The sequence below is a fragment of the Benincasa hispida genome, chromosome 3, assembly GCF_027475165.1.
Source record: "Benincasa hispida cultivar pf3 chromosome 3, pf3_genome.v1.1, whole genome shotgun sequence".
Taxonomy (NCBI): domain Eukaryota; kingdom Viridiplantae; phylum Streptophyta; class Magnoliopsida; order Cucurbitales; family Cucurbitaceae; genus Benincasa; species Benincasa hispida.
Genome location: NC_143480.1, coordinates 63787600 through 63807411, shown reverse-complemented (window position 1 = coordinate 63807411; position 19812 = coordinate 63787600). Strand labels below are relative to the sequence as shown.

The 19812-nt window shown below is 39.3% G+C and overlaps 1 non-coding gene across 1 annotated transcript; it reads right to left on the bottom strand.

The window, feature by feature from the left end:
• Positions 1 to 13338: 13338 nt before the first annotated feature.
• Positions 13339 to 13444, bottom strand: LOC120074787 (small nucleolar RNA R71). Its single transcript, XR_005481069.2, has one exon. It is a non-coding gene; the product is annotated as a small nucleolar RNA R71 (small nucleolar RNA).
• Positions 13445 to 19812: the final 6368 nt, after the last annotated feature.

The window sequence follows — 19812 nt, the reverse complement described above, 5'->3', positions numbered from 1 at the left end:
ATCGAAGAATGCGAAGAACAGCTGTAAAATGTATAGACCGAGGAGTAGCCATGAACTGACTAACAATGTGAACAACATATGTAATATCTAGTCATGTCACTGTAAGGTAAATGAGACGGCCAACCAGTTGTTGATAAAAGGTGGCATCACCATGAGGAACATCGTCAAAAGAAGTCTAACAAACATTCAAATCCAGTGGTGTTGATGATGCGGCTGAGTCAATAATGCTAAATCGAGCAAGGAGATTGGAAGCATATTTAGCTTGAGATAGGTAGTATCCATCAGATTGAGATGAGACCTCAAGACCGAGAAAATAACTAGTGATGCCAAATCTTTCATCTTAAAGTGTTTTCCCAAATAGGTTTGCAAGTCAGATATAGCCTGAGGATCATCGCATGTAATGATCATATCATCAACATAAAGAAGAAGTAGAACAATACCGTGAGGGGTTTTCTGTGTAAAAATAGTGGTATCATGGGAATTAGAAGTAAACCCAAGTTAGGTGATAGTGGAACTAAATGTGGCAAACTATGTTCATGGGGCTTGTTTCAGACCATATAAGACTTGTCGGAGACAACAAACTTTCTAAGGTGGAGGAGTCGTCCCAGGAGAAGGTTTCATATACACCTCTTCAGATAAAGTTCCATTGAGAAACACATTTTTTACATCCACTTGTAGAAGAGGTCACCATTTAGTGGCGGCAACAGCTAAAAGGCTTTGGACAGATCTTATTCAAGCTACTCAAATGAATGTTTCTTCATAGTCAATATCGTATTCGTGATAGTAGCCTTTAGCAATAAGGCGAGCCTTATAAAATTTGTTAGGGCCTTAATGTGTTTTGATTTTATAGACCCACTTACAGCCAATAGGTTTCTTGCAAAGGGGGAGATCAACATAATCCCAAGTATGCGTCTTTTTGAACGCCTGAAGTTCCTCATCCATTGCTCGCTGCCAAAGAGGGTTAATGCTAGCCTCATGATAAGATAACGATTCAACTAAAGACTAAATAGTGGAGAAACAATGAAAATCCTAAAGATGAGATAGAGGTCTACTTATCCGAGTGGAGCGACGAATAGGAAGGACTGATGTAGGTTCAGAATCAGTAGCAGAAATAGATGGTGATACCGGGTGATCAAGAAGGGCAGTAGTTTGAGAAAACGGAGAGGTTGTGAGAGAGAATAAAGTATCATTGGAATCCAAAGTTGAGTCAGGGAAAGGAGAGATAGGGTAGAATCCAATGGTGGGTCGGAGAGAGGAGAGATAGAGGTAGGTGGGTCAAGGTCATGAAAAAGGGCACGAGAGGGATTAGTAAAGAAAATAGGATTAGATAAAGTGGAAGTAGGAAAGACAGGAAAACATACGATGCTCCCAAAAAGTAACATGATGAGAAATACGTAATGGTTTAGAGACAAGATGACAACAACTAAAACCTTTATGCTCAGTCCCATAGCCAAGAAAACAACACAAACAGGCACGAGGTTCAAGTTTGGTATGCTCGTGAGGATCAAGAAGAACAAAACAGACACAACTAAAAACTTTAAGATGAGAGTAAAGGGGAGGACTACTGTCGGGACATTAAAAAAGGGAGATTTTTTGAAGAACAGAGGAAGGTAGACGATTGATGACATAAACAGAAGTAACAGCAGCCTCACCCTAAAACTTCTCAGGAGAAGAAGGAGAGAAAAGCTGAGCACGAACTGAATCCAAAACATGGCAATGTTTATGCTCTGCTCAACCATTTTGTTGAAAGGTGTAAGGGTAGGAGCGTTGAATAAGAGTGCCTTGTTGAGCGAGAAAAGAAAGAAGAACTGAGTCCTTGTAGTCCATTGCATTATTTGTATGAAAAATTTTGATGGTTCGAGAAAATTGTGTTTGAACCATCTTAGCAAAGTCAATGTAGACTTGAGATAAAGCAGAACGAGTTTTTAGAAAATATATCCAAGTAAAATGAGAAAAATCATCACTGAACAAGATGAATTACCGATAGCCATCGACAGTGGGAGTAGGAGCAGGACCCTAAATATCAGAATGAATTAAGCCAAATAGTACATCATAAGTACACGAGGAATAGGGAAAAGATAAAGCAGGTTGTTTTACAATTTTACAATTGATACACAATCAGAAGAAGCAAATTTTGAAATATTATCTAAATTACCAATAGAAACTAACTTGAAAAGTTTTGTAAAGGAAGCATAACCAAGACAGAGGTACCATTGATATAAGGTAGAGTCAGTAAGAGGTGCAAAGATAGATCGAGAAACAGTAAGCTAAAGAGATGTGAGTTTGAACAACTGTCCTACCTTGCTCTCCGTACTAACTATTTGTCCCATTTTCAAAACCTGAACCTAACAACCATGAGAAGAAAAAGAAACAATTAAACCAAGCTCAAATAGTTGACCAACATAGGCAAGGTTGAAATTTAAATTGGGGACATGATAGGTATGTGGAAGATTAAAGGTTGGACTAACAACAGTACTAATATGAGAAATGGACATGCAATTCCATTAGCATCATAAATGGAGGGCAAAGATGGGGCTGGAGTAGGGGAAGGAACCAGTGAGATATCAGAAGTTAGATGATTACAACAGACAGAGTTAAGAAGCCAATAATTGCCTAATTTGGCTACAAGGGCAGAGAAATTTGAGAAAATTACTTATTCTAAGGAGTCTAGAATGGTATGGATTGGAAATCTAAGAGAAGAAAGGTCAAAAGAGAAGGAGGCAGCTACAACAATAGGTGAGGAATCAGTGTGAGACATATCCCTTGGTTTGATGGATCTACTAGGGGTCGAGGTGGTTGAGTAGGACAATTGAACAAAATATGACCACGTTTGTGATAATACCTACAGTAAACTGTAGGACAATTAATAACATTGTGACCATATACTGCACAATTTTTGCAGGGGAGTGATGCATAAGACTTTTCCATTATAAAAGAGAACATTGGGAGCAACCACGAGTAAGCCATTGTAGTCCAGATTGGGAATTGAACCAGCACAACAAAAATAAGCCAACCAAAAGGAACCGGACAACTAAATTAGATTATTTTGATTAAGCTGAACTGGGTTCAAGAAAATGGGTGACTAATCAGCATGGCTCGGGCTCAATTCGACATAGTTTGACTAGAAAGTTTCGAATCGACTTTGCTAGAGAGATTTGACTCCACCCAACTAGAAGATGTGACTCGACTCGACTAAACTAGAAAAGAAGGCTCGAATCGAATGGCGCGGTCCGAATTGGCTTAGCTTCGGCTCGGATCTCCACATGCGGACACTTCCATGAACGGGTGCTGCAACGAGCACTTCGATGATGGAAGAATTGATAGATTGGTCGGATCTGAAATGCGGTTAGATTTGTACTGGATCTGATGATTGCAGCCATTAACGTAACAAACCAGAATAGAAGTTGCACATGAACGAACAAATGGAGCCTAACAAACCAAGATGCCCATGCATGAACAGTCGAAGAATGATGAGTAGACGAAACGGTGGGTCACGATTTGCTGGACGGGAAATCGAGCTTGTGAAACGATCCGGCGGAGGCGAATGGTAGGGTTTGACAGAAACGAATTATGCACAGAACCCACGACAGAGAGCAGAAATGACAGAGTTGGAAAAAACCAGGTGTTGGGTCATGAAGGATGCATGGAATCCAAGGACTGATGGCAGAAGATGAGGGCACAGATCACGATGGTATGCTTAACCCTAATTTGGGCTCTGATACCAAGTAGAAATATTCAAGTATTCTGTATTTTTGTATATTGGTAAGTAAAGAGTAGGGTAATTATATACGCATGGATATCCAAAAAATAGATTATAAAAACTCTCAACAACCCTCGACAGCCCACATATTTCTCTCGATTATTAAAACACCAACAAGCTAATCCAAAAACCACAATATCACATATAGGAGAAAAAATATTTTGCACACAAATGTGTGAAGAAAATTGTAAAAAATCATGCATAAAGGCAATGCTAAATGGATTATCATTTTTGTAAATATAATTATAATTATAAAACTATATATGTATAACGAATTCATAGAGAAATGAGGGATACAAAAATATTAAAGGAGTCTTCGGAACAATGAGTTGGTTATTATAGTTAGTGGTTGATATAGTCTGTGGTTATAATAGTCAATAAGTTATAATAGTCTTTATTTAGGGTGCAAACTATTTTAGTCAAGGTAGAAAATAGTAAACACTATAACAAAAGTGGAAAGAGATGACGACTAAAAAATAGTAAACACTATAACAAATAAAGATTCGAAAAATTAATATTATAGTTAATTATAGAATATAATTCCAACTATTATAATGGAAGCCCCTAAACATTGAGTGGCTAGATAGCCCAACTCCACCCACTTGAAGTTAGGGGTCAAAACACCCCTAACTTTTTAATTATGGATAGAGATATGAATATTAATCTCTAGAGAGAAATTGTGGATAAAAAAAAAAAAGCTAACATTTCAATTATGAGTACGAATATGATCTCTAATAAAAAATTTGAGTATGAATATGGATCACTCTAGAGAGAAAGGACAAAAAAAATGCAAAGTTTTTAACTATATATTGTTGGGGGAAATGAATATATATGAATTGAATACACTAGCAAACTGATTACACCTCAACTAGAAATGACACACTCAATGTATAATATATTCAAACTCAAATATAAGTTAGATGGTGTAACAAGACTTAGATATGAATATAATCAAATACTTGAAAAAACATCAAAACATTTGGAGTTTCAAAACGTAGTTGAGGCACGCTTCTAATAAGCATTGTCCTCACTACAAGAAGAAGGGACTCTTCTTCTGCTAGAAATAACCATCAGAGTTGAATAGTCGAAAGAAATACTATATATTGACGTTATAACACAGGCATCAGAGGTTAGTACAAACACTTGATGCAGTATAGGACCCGTCAGGAGATAGTATACATCTTTTGACAGAGTATTCTAAGCATTAGGAGATAGCAAGTATCTCTCAACGACATAATATAGTTGGTAAGAGAACATCTAACTCCCAGTGGGTTCGATAGATCGTCAGGAGATGGGGTTAAGAACCCTAGAGGTTCAATCACACACAAACCCTAGCTCCCACATCTTTTCTGTCTCTCAGATCTTTCGTCTCTTCTTCAGCCGCCCCTTAATCCTTCTATCACCTTTCTGGTCGTCTCTTCGTCTCTCCCTCTACATCTCTCCATGTTCGTTTCTTCGTCTCTTTGTCTCTCCAGTCGTCTATGCATATAATTTCTTTTCTCTCTTCTTCTCTAGATCGTTGGTTGAGAAGCACCTCGCGCAGAAAGTCACTGTCTTTAGTTCTCAGTCGCCAACTTCAAATCTCCCTTGCACACTTCTTTACTGTTTCAGATCTGCATCTTTTGTGTTCGATTTTTTCTCTCTACCGGTGAGTTTCCTTCGACCCCTTCACGTTTTGGCTTTTGTTGCTGCTTTTAATTTAATCAACTGTTGGGCTGATGACCCTTCACAAGTCCCAAATACTCAAGATCAACGTTGAAGAGATGAAGAAATGGTTCAGATCAATTCTAACAAATCCTCGATACTCGAAACTCGATGCTTGACTGCTAGCTACTCGATCCTCGATTAGAATTCCCTTCTCGTCTGACTAGTCTCTGTTAAATCCTTGATGCAACTCAATGACAACAAAGTTAATACTCGATCATACTCGATAGTTCTTAAACGATATTCGATGCAACTCGAAGGTGAAAATGATGTACTCGAAGCTACTCGATAGCGAAGAATCACTACATGATTGACTCGATAATCTGATTACTCGATGTGATTTGAAATGTAAATGATTGATGCGTGATTTGCAGTAAAGAATTACTCGATTGAACAAGAAAGATAAGGGAAGAAGAAATAGACACAGTGTTCACATGGTTCGGCAAGATTGCCTACATTCATGGGAAGATCTGAAATATTTTTACTTAATGAAGATTGCTTATAGATTTGATGTTTGTAGAAAACTAAGAAAATGATGATAACTCTATAATTCGAATTTGAAATCAATGGTATTTATAAGGAAATACCAGCTGACTAATAGGACACTGATTCTTGGAAATCTTTATTAACGTAACAGTAGGTACAATCTTCCAGAAAAGGAACTTAATGATGAACACTTCTTTATTAGACGATAGGAATCAAACAAGATTAATTGGTCTCTTAAAAATGATCACTCGATCGCTTACCAGATGCTAAACGATCGTTTACAATCTATTACACGATCACCCAGTATTACTAAACGATCACTTACTAAATTCTTTACGATCGTTCACAAACTCCTACTCGATCGCTGAACTATTTCTATTACACGATCGCCTCTCAGTTACTATACGATCGTCTACCTTTACTATATGATCATCTACCAAATGCTACACGATCGCTAAGCTTTACTACACAATCGCCTAGTGGACGTAGACGATGAGCAGCACGCTGCGATGGCTTCTCCACAACAGCGTTTTCTGAACTCCTACTCTCGAGAGCTCTCCTTCCTCACTACTGAATATTCAGACTTCTCTATCTCTTTTTCTATTTCCGTCTCCTTTTAAATCTCCATTTCTCCCAACAAAATTGGAAGACATTCTTAACCAACTCAACTGCCTTTCTTCTATTCTTTCTTTCTTGATATTGCCATATAGGGTCCTATCACTGACCATTACAAATTTTAGTTATAAATAAACATAAATATGAGGTATTTGAGTCAAAGCTTCTTCAAATTATCCACCTTGACTCCAATGCCTTGCAATCTTCATGATCTTCCTGATTTTGATTTGTTTGTCTAACCTGTGTCCGTATGCTCAAAACCAACCTATTCTTAGCATTTAAACAATTTAAGCTTTGTAACAGGTTTTGTTAACATATTAGCTGCATTATCAGAAGTATGGACTTTTAAAATTTTTATCTCCCCTAACTCAATTTTATCTCTAATGAAGTGATATTTGATATCAATGTGCTTTGTTCTAGTATGGAAATGTGGATTTCGGGACAAATGGATAGCACTTTGGTTATCACAGTAGAGTTTCACTACTGTTTGATCTATTCCAAAGTCTTTTAGCAATCCCTTGAGCCATAAAGCCTCTTTGATTGCTTCAGTTAGAGCCATATATTTAGCTTCAGTTGTAGATAAGACTACTATAGGCTATTGTGATGCTTTCTAGCTGATTAGATTAGGACCAGAAAGGAAAAGGTAACCTGTTGAGGACTTCCTTTTGTCCAAATCACCAGCATAGTCAGCATCAACATATCCATAAATCTCTAGTTTTGGTTCAGCTGACCTTTAATAGACTAACTTAGAGTTTTTAGACCAAACTAGATACCTTAGGATCCATTTAGTAGCCTCCCAGTGTCTCTTACCAGGATTAGACATATATCTACTAACTAAGCTAACTGAATATGAGAGATCAGGTCTAATAGAAATCTTAAATGCATTAGGCTTCCGACAACTTGACTATAGAGTATGACAACCATCTGTTTCTGGAGTTCTTGGTCAGAATCCTTAGGAGAGTTAGCTGAGGAAAGCTTAAAAGTGCTGGGCAATGGGTAAAGTCACAGGTTTGGCATAATTCATGTTGAACCTTTTAAGGATCTTCTCACAATAATTGGACTAATTGTTGCTTAGAATAGACTCCTCTTTATTCCAATGGATCTCTATTTTAAGGACCTTGCTTGCTTCTCCTAAGTCCTTTATATCAAACTCTCTTTTTAAGACATTTTTAACATGGGTTAGATCTTCTTTGGACCTACCTGCCAACAACATGTCATCTACATATATGAGTAGGTAAACTTTTTCCTTGTAAGAACCTGTGTTTACATAGGCATATATGTCAAATGAGCTTCTTTTGAACCCAATGCTAGAAATATAGTCATTGAATCTCTTATACCAGCACCTAGGTGATTGTTTTAACCCACATATAGACTTATTGAGTAAGAAAAAGAGATATTCTTGTCTTTAACTTCAAATCCTTTAGGTTGCGTCATATAGATTGTCTCCTCTAGGTGTCCATGTAGAAAGGTAGTTTTGACGTCCAGTTGATACAATTCTAGATTATTTTGAGCAACTGAGGATAGAAGAAATCTTATGAAAATCTATTTTACAACAGGAAAGAAAATCTCAACATAGTTTATTCATTCCCTTTGAGTGAACCCCTTTGCAACCAATATAGCTTTAAACCTAGGCTTTTGATCACAAGATACTCCTTCTTTAAGTTTAAAAATCCATTTAGAAGTAACAAGTTTATACCCTTTTGGTAGAGGAACCAAGGACCAAGTGTCATTCACCTTTAGTGAATGTATCTCCTCATTCATTTCCTCAATCCAATACCTTACATTAGCACAACTTATTGTTTCCTCAAAGGTAGTTGGTTCTTGGCTAGTAGAAGCTACTACAACATTTAAAACCAGATTCATATAATTCATTTCAATATATTTAGCTGGAGGTATAATAGTTCTTCTTTGTCTATCCCTAACTAAGACATATTGGCTTAAATCATGTTGCTCACATGTTCTCTCCTCATGTTCCTCTACATTTTCCTCAGTTTCTCTTGTGTTACTAGGTTGACTAGTCTTATTTGGCTGCTCAGATGGTAACTCCACCTCAATCCGGTGTTGGATGACCCTTCTTCATCCTCTACCTTTTTTTCCTTTTGCATAAACATCTCCTCTTCCCTAAAGGTGATGTCTCTACTCACTAGGAACTTCCTCTTAATAGGATGCCACATTTTTAACCCCTTGACACCTTCTGTAAAGCCTACAAACATACACTTGATTGCTCTAGCCTTTAACTTTCCCTTATTTTGTTGTACAAACCTTACACATCCAAAGACCTTGAGGTTATCTAGGTTAGAAGGATGATTAGTCCACTTTTCCTCAGGGGTATGCAAATCTAAAGATGTGTGAGGGCACCTATTTAAGGTATACACGGTATAGGATGCAACTTCTGCCCCAAAACTTCCCCTAGATAGCATCAGAGAGCAAACACCTAACCCTTTCCATTATTGTTCTATTTAATGATGGAATACGAGACATACGTAGCGGAATTGGGACCTAATTACATCTAATTGCTTCTAAATTAAAGGATAATAGCATGCAATTGAAGGAAAAATAGTGATTAAAAATGATGAGATGCTACCTTTGAAGCTCCCGAAAAAATGCTTTTCCTCGTCGAATCTCGACCCAAACTCTTTCAGACCACTACTAGAGTCGACCTACTATCCTCTAGACTCAGAACCGAGTTGTGGGACTCGGTGGGTGAAGAGAACCGAGAGAGAGAAAAGAGATGAAAATAAGGAATGAAATTTTGAGTAGGTTTGGGTGTTTCCTTTGTTTTTCACAAAGTTGTAATTTTCCAGCCCAAATATAAAAAAACTAATTTTCAAAATGGCAAATTTTTTTTAACTAAATTGAGAAGCCCAATTTATAGAAAAAAGGCATGCAACAATTGCATGAAAAAACTTCACAAAAACCCAACACCTAGAATCCACTCACTTAGTGAGCTTAATGTCTCCACTATAAGCCAACACCTAGCCCACTATTTTGTTAGTAGAATTATCCAACAAAAGTTTGGATTTTCCCACTAACTATAGTCAAAGGGCAAAATAGTCATTTGGTCAAAGACAAACTTTGACAAAAGGTCAACATTTTGACTTTTTATGATTTTTTCATGTTGACTAATTTTGACCTCCCGAGCATGAATCCGCATTCATTTTCTCGAAATTCAAATCACATTTGAATATAAGGTTGGTCAAAGTTTTGACTTTTCAAAGTCAAAAGTCAACTCTTTGACTTTTTACAACTTTGACCATTTCCATCATTTTCGAGCTTCCGAATAGGAACGTATTCATATTCTTGATATTTAAATATTAAAGTTTTATCTCTACGCTAAAAAAAAACCTGACCACTATATCACATATACTTGTCGGTTTCTCTCTCTCTACCTAATTCGAACAATTCAAATTATTCTATCATACTGTTTTAAGTTTATTCCATATGAGCTAGTAAGGGAACCTAATGGACCTATAGATCATGGACTCCAACGATCCAAGATTAGCTAGCTAAACTCTTTAGACGGAGCTAATCAACATTCGTTAACTAACGGGTCATTCCACTAAAGTCCCGTAGTTGCACTCCCCTCACTATAGATATATTTGTGTCCATTTGATATAACCATGATGAGTAAGTTAATCCTTCACAAGTTGCGTAATCTCGGCTGGGTCATAAAAATCGTCTTACCCCCAAGACTACATCTTGTTCCTTAAGTTCCACTAATCCTCTAATGAACAATTGGTTTAAGGTCCAACCTATAAACCGAATCTCTCTTGGGCCAAGGAGAGGGTGGGGCCCCTTGTTCAAGACCTGGATTTAGTACTAAAGGGAATAACCTATCTTCTATCCCAATAACGGGTAGGAGTGAGTTTCGTCTTGCACCCTATGTTCCCAACTATCCACTCGATCTTACCCTTGAAATGGGAGGCTTATTGGGCCAGCAATATTGAGCTGCCCTTACCTATACAGATCTAAGAATAATTTCGAGTGAACAGGAGTTCATAGTTAGCTCAGGATTAAGATTAAGTTACCTAGGTCATCAATTAACGAAATAGTCAGTTTTATACATAAAACGGCATTTAGAACGTAAAAAGTGACTATTTCATGGTTCAGTCTTATGTAAACTCTTTACATAGGATACCCCCACTCACATATCTCTATATGAACGATTCAGGATCACATCGTTTGTACTATCTACAAAGTGGGCCGCATCCATAGTGTCCCCAGAATAAGGCGCCCAACCTTATTCATATACTATAAATCATTTTGGCTATATATTTGAACTTGATCCACATTTATGTCACTACATAAAGTTCAAATTACATTAAATAGCCTCGAAACCTTAGTTTATTGAATTCAAGATTACAATTTCAATAACAACTTTATCGAAAAACAAAACAGAATATATTTATTAATTTACAAACTACGAGTTTTAGGACATAAAATCCAACATTTAACTTCTTAGCAACCCCATTTTGTTGAGGTGTGATAATAGAAATACAAGTTATTGTGGCTCAAAAGTTGGAACAATTAGAGTCTTTAATGATAATTTCTCATCATTTTTAGAAGAAACGCATGGAATTACTCGAACACTATCAAAATCATGCAAAAGAATGTTTATTGCTAAAATACTGCGAAACTAACGCATGATATTGTAGGATCTCAACAAAAGGCTAACACATGATTAAGAAAAGTGTCACAGGAAAAGTCTAATGCATGGGGTATGCGTCGGAGGGATTCAATGCAAGGAAGATACATTGATTCAGGCTGTTTGTGTCAAATCACCACTTGCAAGCATGGGCATCTGCAGTGAACGGCATCTGAAAAGCATCTAAGTGTCAGGCAGCCGACCAGGGTATGGACTTTAATGCTGCCCATCATCAAGTTGGAGAAGACCGACGCCTATAAATAGATGAAATCCCACCAGATGAAGTTAGAGTCGAGAATCTGAGATCTTTTAGCTCACTGCATAATTCTGAAAATTTGAGACCGTAGAGCTATTCTGTGGTGACGAGAAGAACAAGAGGGAAGAGAACCACCACCATCCCCAATCAAGGAGCGGAGGAAGAGCCTGAGAGAGACATTTCTTCCAATTCTTCCATAAGTGGTTGTACACAAACCAGAATTGAGCCAAAGAGGATAAGATATTGTACTTTGCGGCTTGACTCCTTTAATTTCATCTTACTTAGCGTTTTTCATCTCCTCATTTGATTTAGTGTTGGTTTTGTAAAGACAATTAGTTTCTTTATAAATTCACATATTTGATCTATCATACTTTGCCACTGTTTATTTCTTGTTTATATAGGATGCATCTATGACTTCATACAAAATTCCATTTTCAAACGCTTGAACCAACTAAATCAATTGGTAAAAGTAACTCTAGCTTAAATTATTCGAGAGAATAAGTAAGCTAGCATCAAGTTAGAAATGCTTAGTACATTTAGAGATAGACGCACTGGTGTTTCATTGCATCTTGTGACTGATGCATACATCCTAGAGATAGGTATTGTATGATATTCGCATTGAGAAGTGTCGAATAATGTCTAATGCATAACAAAGATAAACAAGTCATCTCATTTGCATCATATTCTTCTTTGTGTAAATCTAACTTAGATCGATGTATATCACTTGCATTAAACTCCATTTTCACACGACCCATTATTCTCTACTCGACCCTTTTGTATCTTCTTGCACACATATAGTAGCTTAGTATAAATAACGCATTTCTACATACACTTAGGATATTTCTACAACAGTTACAATGCAAGCCCTGTGTTAGTTTTAATCTGAATCCCTGAGTTCGACCCTGGACTTACCAGGAACCTACGTTGGATTTATACTTGGATCTGAGTCTGGAAAGCTTGAACGTCTATAGAGGAGTGTCATGCATCTTGTTGCACATCACTAATGCATCAATGCGTCACTAACGCATCATAAACACATCAACTCATCATTCATATTTACACTTATTTTTCCAATTACTTTATACAATAGACTCATGAGCTCGAATCACGAAATTAACGAACAAGTTTTTGGCGCCGTTGCTAGGGATTCAGCAACAAAACTAACCCGAAATTTTGCTTGTATCTTTTGTAGGAAAACTTCAACTGAGGGAGTATTACGAGCTAAGCCGAAGCTTGTAAACGTTTATGAGTAGGGAAAGCACTCCTAAACTTGTATACGACCCCGAAGTTGAAAGGACCTTCCGACGAAGAAATCGATCTAATTGTCGCCATAGGTTAAGGCAACAATTACTCAGAAAACAAACCAATCAACAACAAATGGCGGACAAACAAGCGAATCATAACTTTGCTTAACAGCTAGCCCACGCTGCGCAAAATCCTATCATAATGGAAAACAGTAATACGCATCCAATGAGGGAGTATGCGTCCCTTGTGTTGTATGATTTCTCACCAGGGATCATATATCCAACGCCAGATGGACAAGATTTGAGATGAAATCTGTGATGTTATAAATGCTCCAAACAGTTGGACAGGTTGGGGGTGCTTGGGGAGAAGCCCTCACACCCACAAGAAACGTTTCCTAGAGACGTGCAACTTGTTTGTGTTTCATGGAATCACTCCAGAAGCTATCAGGCTATCTTTATTCCCATATTGGAATCACTCCAGAAGCTATCAGGCTATCTTTATTCCCATATTCTCTGCGTGACGACACAAAGCAATGGGTAAGTTCTTTGGAGCCTGGAGAGATCACGACTTGGGAAAAGTTGGTGGAGAAATTCAAGCAGAAATACTTCCCACCCACTACAAACGCAAGGAGGCGGAGAGAGATCATAAACTTCGAGCCGAAAGAATTTAAAACCATAAGTGCCGCATGGGAGCGCTTTAAAGGATTAGTCAAAAACTGCCCCAATCACGGATTATCGTTAACCATCCAGATGGAGATCTTCTATGGCAAATTAAACAGAGCGTCTCAAATGGCAGCCGACACAGTTGCAGCTGGCGATATCATGGACAAATCTTATACTGAAGCTAAGGAAATATTAGACCGCATAGCCAAGCATAATATGGAATGGGTGGACAACACTTACGATGCAAGAGCAGAAAGGAAGAGGCGATCTCAGAATGTGAATTCTATTGACTCTAATGTAATAGCCACACTATCTACATAAGTGGCTACTGTGATAAACCTTTTGCAGAATATGTCACTGGGGAACGCATAGAACTCACAAAAGGTAAATCAGGTAGAAACATTTGTACAACCTATGGTTAACTGTGTGGGATGTGGAGATCCCCATTCCTACTCTGATTGCCCATAAAATCCGCAATCGGTATGCTTTATAAAAAATAACCCATTCTCAAACACCTATAATCCCGGATGGAGGAACCATCCAAATTTCTCTTGGGCAGGTAATCAATAGGAGCCACACCACCCAGAGGTGAACCAGCAGAAAAGGCAAAGACCGCCGCCTGGATTTCAGCCAACGTAGTAGCCGCAACAACAATCCTTTAATAGAGGAGGTCATGCATCGAGTTCAGCATCTTCGCTTGAAAACCTTTTAAAGGAATATATCGCCCAGAACGACGCATTGCTAAAAAGCCAGGCGTCTTCCATAAGAAATCTAGAGATATAGGTGGGGCAGATTGCCAGTGAATTGAAGAATCGGCAGCCAGGAGTCTTGCCTAGCAATACGGTGCTTGCTTGTTGTCTTTAAGTCGGTCTTGCTAGTCGTTTAACGACGGCTATCCCCAGGGATTAACAATGGAAAAGAGCAATGTCATGCGGTGACATTGCGAAGTGGCAAAGCTCTTGAAGAAAGAACTATGAACCCAAGAACCAACAATCCTTCAAAAGAACTCAACATATACCCAATGACATTAGAAGATCAAGAAGAAAAGATGCCTGAATCTACAAGCTATTCGAAGCCAAGCACGTCTAACGTAGAAGAACCTGTGGTGCAGCTGAACGCACCATTTGCTAGACGCTTGATGAAGAAGAATGATGAACAAAAATTTAAGCGTTTTCTTGAACTCCTGAGGCAACTGCACATCAATATTCCACTTGTAGAAGCCTTAGAACAAATGCCAAAATACGTCAAATTTTTTAAGGATATTTTGACAGAATCAGCGAGGCGGAAGTAACTGCGCTAATATAGGAGTGCAATGAGTTAGTCAACAACAGACTACCCAAGAAACAGAAGGACCCGAGAAACTTCACAGTCCCGTGCTCAATTGGGGGGTTAGACGTGGGACATGCATTATGTGATTTGGGAGCAAGCATTAACCTCATGCCACTCTCAATCTTCAAGAAATTGGGAATTGGTGAAGCACAACCCACCTCTGTAACACTTTAACTCGCTGATAGGACGATCACGTACCCTGAAGGAAAGATTGAAGATGTTCTGGTAAAAGTTGACAACTTCATATTCCCAGCGGATTTCATCATCCTAGACTATGAAGTAGATAGGGATGTACCAATCATTCTTGGACGACCGTTTCTAGCCACTGGGAAAGTATTAATAGACGTGCACAAGGGAGAACTAACCATGCGCGTAGACAATCAGGAAGTGAAGTTTAATGTGTTAATCACATTAAAGTTCCTAGATAATGAAGAATGTCAACTGAACAAAATAGGATTGCTTGAAGAAGAAGCGACCCAAGTTTGTGAGGTCCTCGCATTGGAAGAAAGCATGAAGGAACTCGAGTCGCCAAGTCTGAGTGAGTGGCAGACGAAACCAACGCGTCCATCATTAGAAGAACCACTAGAACTAGAACTGAAACCATTACCTAACCACCTCAAATATGCTTTTCTTGGATCACACAACACCTTACCTGTAATTATTTCAGCAAATCTTTCCGAGTCTAACGAACATTCTCTTTTGCAGATATTGCAAAAGCACATGCGAGCAATAGGATGGATGCTGGCTAACATCCGTGGCATCATCCCATCTTACTGCATGCATAAAATTAGGCTAGAAGAAGGGAAGACTGGATCGATTGAGCCTCAACGAAGGCTGAATCCCATAATGAAAGAAGTAGTCAAGAAAGAAATGTTAAAGTGGTTGGACGCATGAATAATCTACTCTATATCCGATAGCAGCTGGGTAAGCTCAGTTCAATGCGTCCCCAAGAAAGGAGAAACAACAGTGATAGTCAATAGTAACAATGAGCTCATCCCTTCAAGGACTGTCATGGGTTGGTGCATTTGCATGGACTATAGGAAACTCAACGCGGCAATTAAAAAGGACCACTTCCCTCTTCCCTTCATTGACCAAATGCTTGACAGACTGGCTGGAAAAGAATTTTATTGTTTCCTAGATGGATACTCTGGCTATAACCAAATTTTAATCGACCCAGAAGATCATGAAAAGACGACATTCACTTGCCCCTTTGGAACGTTCGTGTTTAGACGCATGCCCTTTGGACTTTGCAATGCACCCGGAACATTCCAATGGTGCATGATGGCAATTTTCTCAGACTTCTTGGAAAAGACCGTTGTAGTTTTTGTGGATGATTTTTTCAGTTTTTGGAGACTCATTCCAATCATGCTTAGATAACTTGGAGGCCATCCTTGCTTGATGCGAGGAAACAAATCTCGTTTTAAATTGGGAAAAATGTCACTTTATGGTGACTGTGGGCATTGTTTTAGGCCACAAGGTATCTAAAGTTGGGTTGGAAGTTGATGAGGACAAGATAGATGTCATAGCTAAACTTTCTCCACCATCAAATGTAAAAGCTCTACGAAGTTTTCTAGGACACGCTGGCTTCTACCGAAGGTTTTTAAAAGAATTTTCTCAAATTGCGCGACCTCTGAGCGCATTATTGGAAGCGAACTGGCCCTACGAATTCAATGACGACTGCTGCAACACATTTGAAACACTGAAGTATGCATTGACGACAGCTTCGGTACTAATAGCACCGGATTGGACGCAACGTTTCATTCTAATGTACGACGCAAGTGATGTTGCAGTAGGCACCATGTTGGGGTAGAAAAAAGGAAATTTGATACACCCCATCTCTTATGCGTTCAAGACACTGAATGACTCTCAGGAACACTACACAACCACAGAGAAAGAAATGCTGGCTGTAGTGTTTGGCATCAAAAAGTTCAAATCTTATTTAGTTGGTGCATCAGTAACCATCTATACAAACCACTCAGCCATTAAGTTCTTGATGAGTAAGAAGAACACGAAACCAAGATTAATTAGATGGGTGCTGCTATTGCAGGAATTCGACATCAATATTAAGAACAGAAAGGGGACTGAGAATCAGGTGGCTGACCACCTGTCCAGATTAGAGAATCAGGAAATACAAGACCAAGAAAATGAAATCAAAGATGCATTTCCTGATGAAAGCTTATTCAATGTTGAAGGCAGGGAACCTTGGTACGCAGACATAGTTACTTACTTAACTACCAAGAAATTCCCCGAACACTTCAACTCTCAGCAAAAGAAACGGTTGGTACATGATAGTAAATTCTATTTTTAGGATGAATCGTTTCTCTACAAACAAGGTCCCGACTCCATCATGCGTTGATGCGTTCCGGAGGGAGAGACACAACGTATCCTAGCTGAGTGTCATGATTCCCCTTATGGAGGGCATTTCGAAGGGCAAAGAACCACTACGAAGGTTCTTCAAAGCAGATACTTCTGGCCTACCCTCTTCAAAGATGCAAGGGAGTATGCTCGCAAGTGCGACCCTTGCCAACGCACCGAAAATATCTCATCAAGGGATGCAATGCCTCTGAACAATATTCTTGAAGTCGAATTATTTGACGTTTGGGGCATCGATTTTATGAGATCTTTCCCCTTGTCCTGCGGTCAACAATATATCCTATTGGTAGTAGATTACGTATCAAAGTGGGTGGAAGCAGTAGCTTGTGCCAAAAATGATGCGTCGACTGTTTCTAAGTTTCTCACCAGGAACATTTTCACACGCTTTGAAACACCAAGAGCCCTGGTAAGTGATGAAGGTATGCATTCCATTAACCACATCATTTCAAAATTACTTGCCAAATATAATGTTAGGCACAAGATCGCTACCGCATACCACCCAAAAACCAACGGTCAAGCTGAGGTATCGAATCGGGAAATAAAATCAATATTGGAAAAAGTCGTCAACACATCACAGAAAGATTGGGCACAAAGGCTGGATGAAACACTTTGGGCTTACAGGACTGCCTACAAGACTCCCATAGATATGTCTCCATACTCCTTAGTATTCGAAAAATCTTGTCACTTACCCTTGGATTGGAGCACAAAGCTTTCTAGGCAGTTAAGAAGTTGAATTTAAACTTGGACGCTGTGGGCGATCAATGCAAACTTCAGCTGAATGAGCTTGAGGAATGGCGGTTGAATGCATGCGAGAACAACAAGCTCTACAAGGAGAAGACCAAACGTTGGCACGACCAATGCATTAGTAAGAAAGAGTTTGTTGTAGGCCAAAAAGTTTTATTATTCAATTCATGATTGCATTTGTTTCCAGGAAAATTAAAGTCAAGGTGGTCAGGACCATTCATTATCAAAACAATCTTTCCCCACGGAGCAGTAGAGTTGATGTGGGAGGATGGCACAAATACGTTCAATGGGCAAAGAGTGAAACCTTACTTTGAAGATGGTGTAGAACGATAGAAGCCATCCCTCGTATTACGTGAAGCCAACCGAGGCTTACGTCGAAGCATCCCTGCATTCACATCGACACATCCAGGGACGCTTCTTCTACCTTCATTTCTTTTGCATTGTGTATTTTATGACTGCGCTTGTGCTTACTCTGATTGTTTATTGTCTTTACGTTACGTTTTAAGTTGATTGATGATAGTTATTGCTTTCTTAGCTAAGAGATTTTTTTTTTTAAAAAAAAAATTTTGTACAACCGGAGAAGCTTAGGATGGGAATAAAACTAACGCGTTGGACTTAAGTCAACGCATGGCCCAAACCGAAAGGATGCATCTCGAAAACACAAAATACTCGATTGCCTTGAAACCCTAGGCATGTCCTTTTGTCTGCTTAATAAATGAGGATGTCAGGCACCGCCTGATATCACCACGTCTTCTCCCACTGACTTATAAAACACAAACCTCCAAAATCTCTTCTTCTTCCACCTCCCTCAATCCTACTTCCAAAAAAAAAAAAAAAAATCCTAGCTCTCGAAGCTTTACCACCTCTTCGATCAAGTTCGCTACTCCGGTCAGCCTTCAGCAACAATGTTTTCAGCATCCGACAGACAAAACCAATCAATGAGCTACGGAGGCGTATCGCTGGTAAATTCCTTCTCATCTTCTTCTGCTTCAATGTCGCCCCCTCCAAACCCTTGCCGAAGCTCAAAAACCCCCTTTTCGACCAAGCCTACGCACGGCGGGCCTTCCTCCATATCCTAACGACCATCTTGATCAAAACCCATCGAAACCACCACAAATCCGAAAACCTCTAAAACCCACCAAAAACCCAAAACCGCCACCAAACCTAAACCCAAAACTCCCTCCAAACCAAGGCGGCAACGCCCTTCTTCCTCCGCAGCTACCGAGAAACCCTACACATAGCCCGTCCCACCATTATTTATTCCAAATATTACGCTGGTGGGTGTGACATATGACCTTATTCCCGTTCATCTCCACACCGCACCATCGCCCGCAGTGCGTCCACTTCCCTCATTATCCATCCAACCCTTAGCCACCATTTACCCCATTGCAGTAGAAGGAGCTAGCCAACCCTTCAACCGCCTTCACCCATTGTCATTTCATCTCCTGGGTCACCGCATACTCCATCCGGTACCCCACCAATCACTCCCCTCAGGCCCAGCTCTGATAGTCCTGCGTTAGAGCGAAATAGAGTGGAACTTGCGGAATTGGCTCGAAGAGATGAGCAAGAAGTTTTTGGAGCATTTTGGCAAGTTTGAATCAAGGCCATGTCGAAGAGGAACAAGTGATACATCCTGACCCAACCGATGCATCATTTGAAATTGATGAAGCGGAGCATTATGCGATGATGCTTGAAGTAGAGTTAGAAGAAGAAGAAGAGAGAGATAGGGAAGTTGGACCAGACACGTCGCAACTTCGCCAATCTGATGCGGATGAAGGGCCATCGAAAGAAAAGAGAGTGAAGAGAAAAAGGAAATTAATTTTAGAGGATGAAGAAGAGCAGTTCGCATCTGGTCCTGAGGGTGCAACGCATGAGAGCTGCTCAAGGTCTGTAGTGTTAGAAAAGGAATTGGAGCAATAATAGCCCGCAAGGTAGGGGCGAAGGAAGTCAGCCCTCCAAAAAGTGTTGGAAAATGAATTAAGGGAGCTGGCGC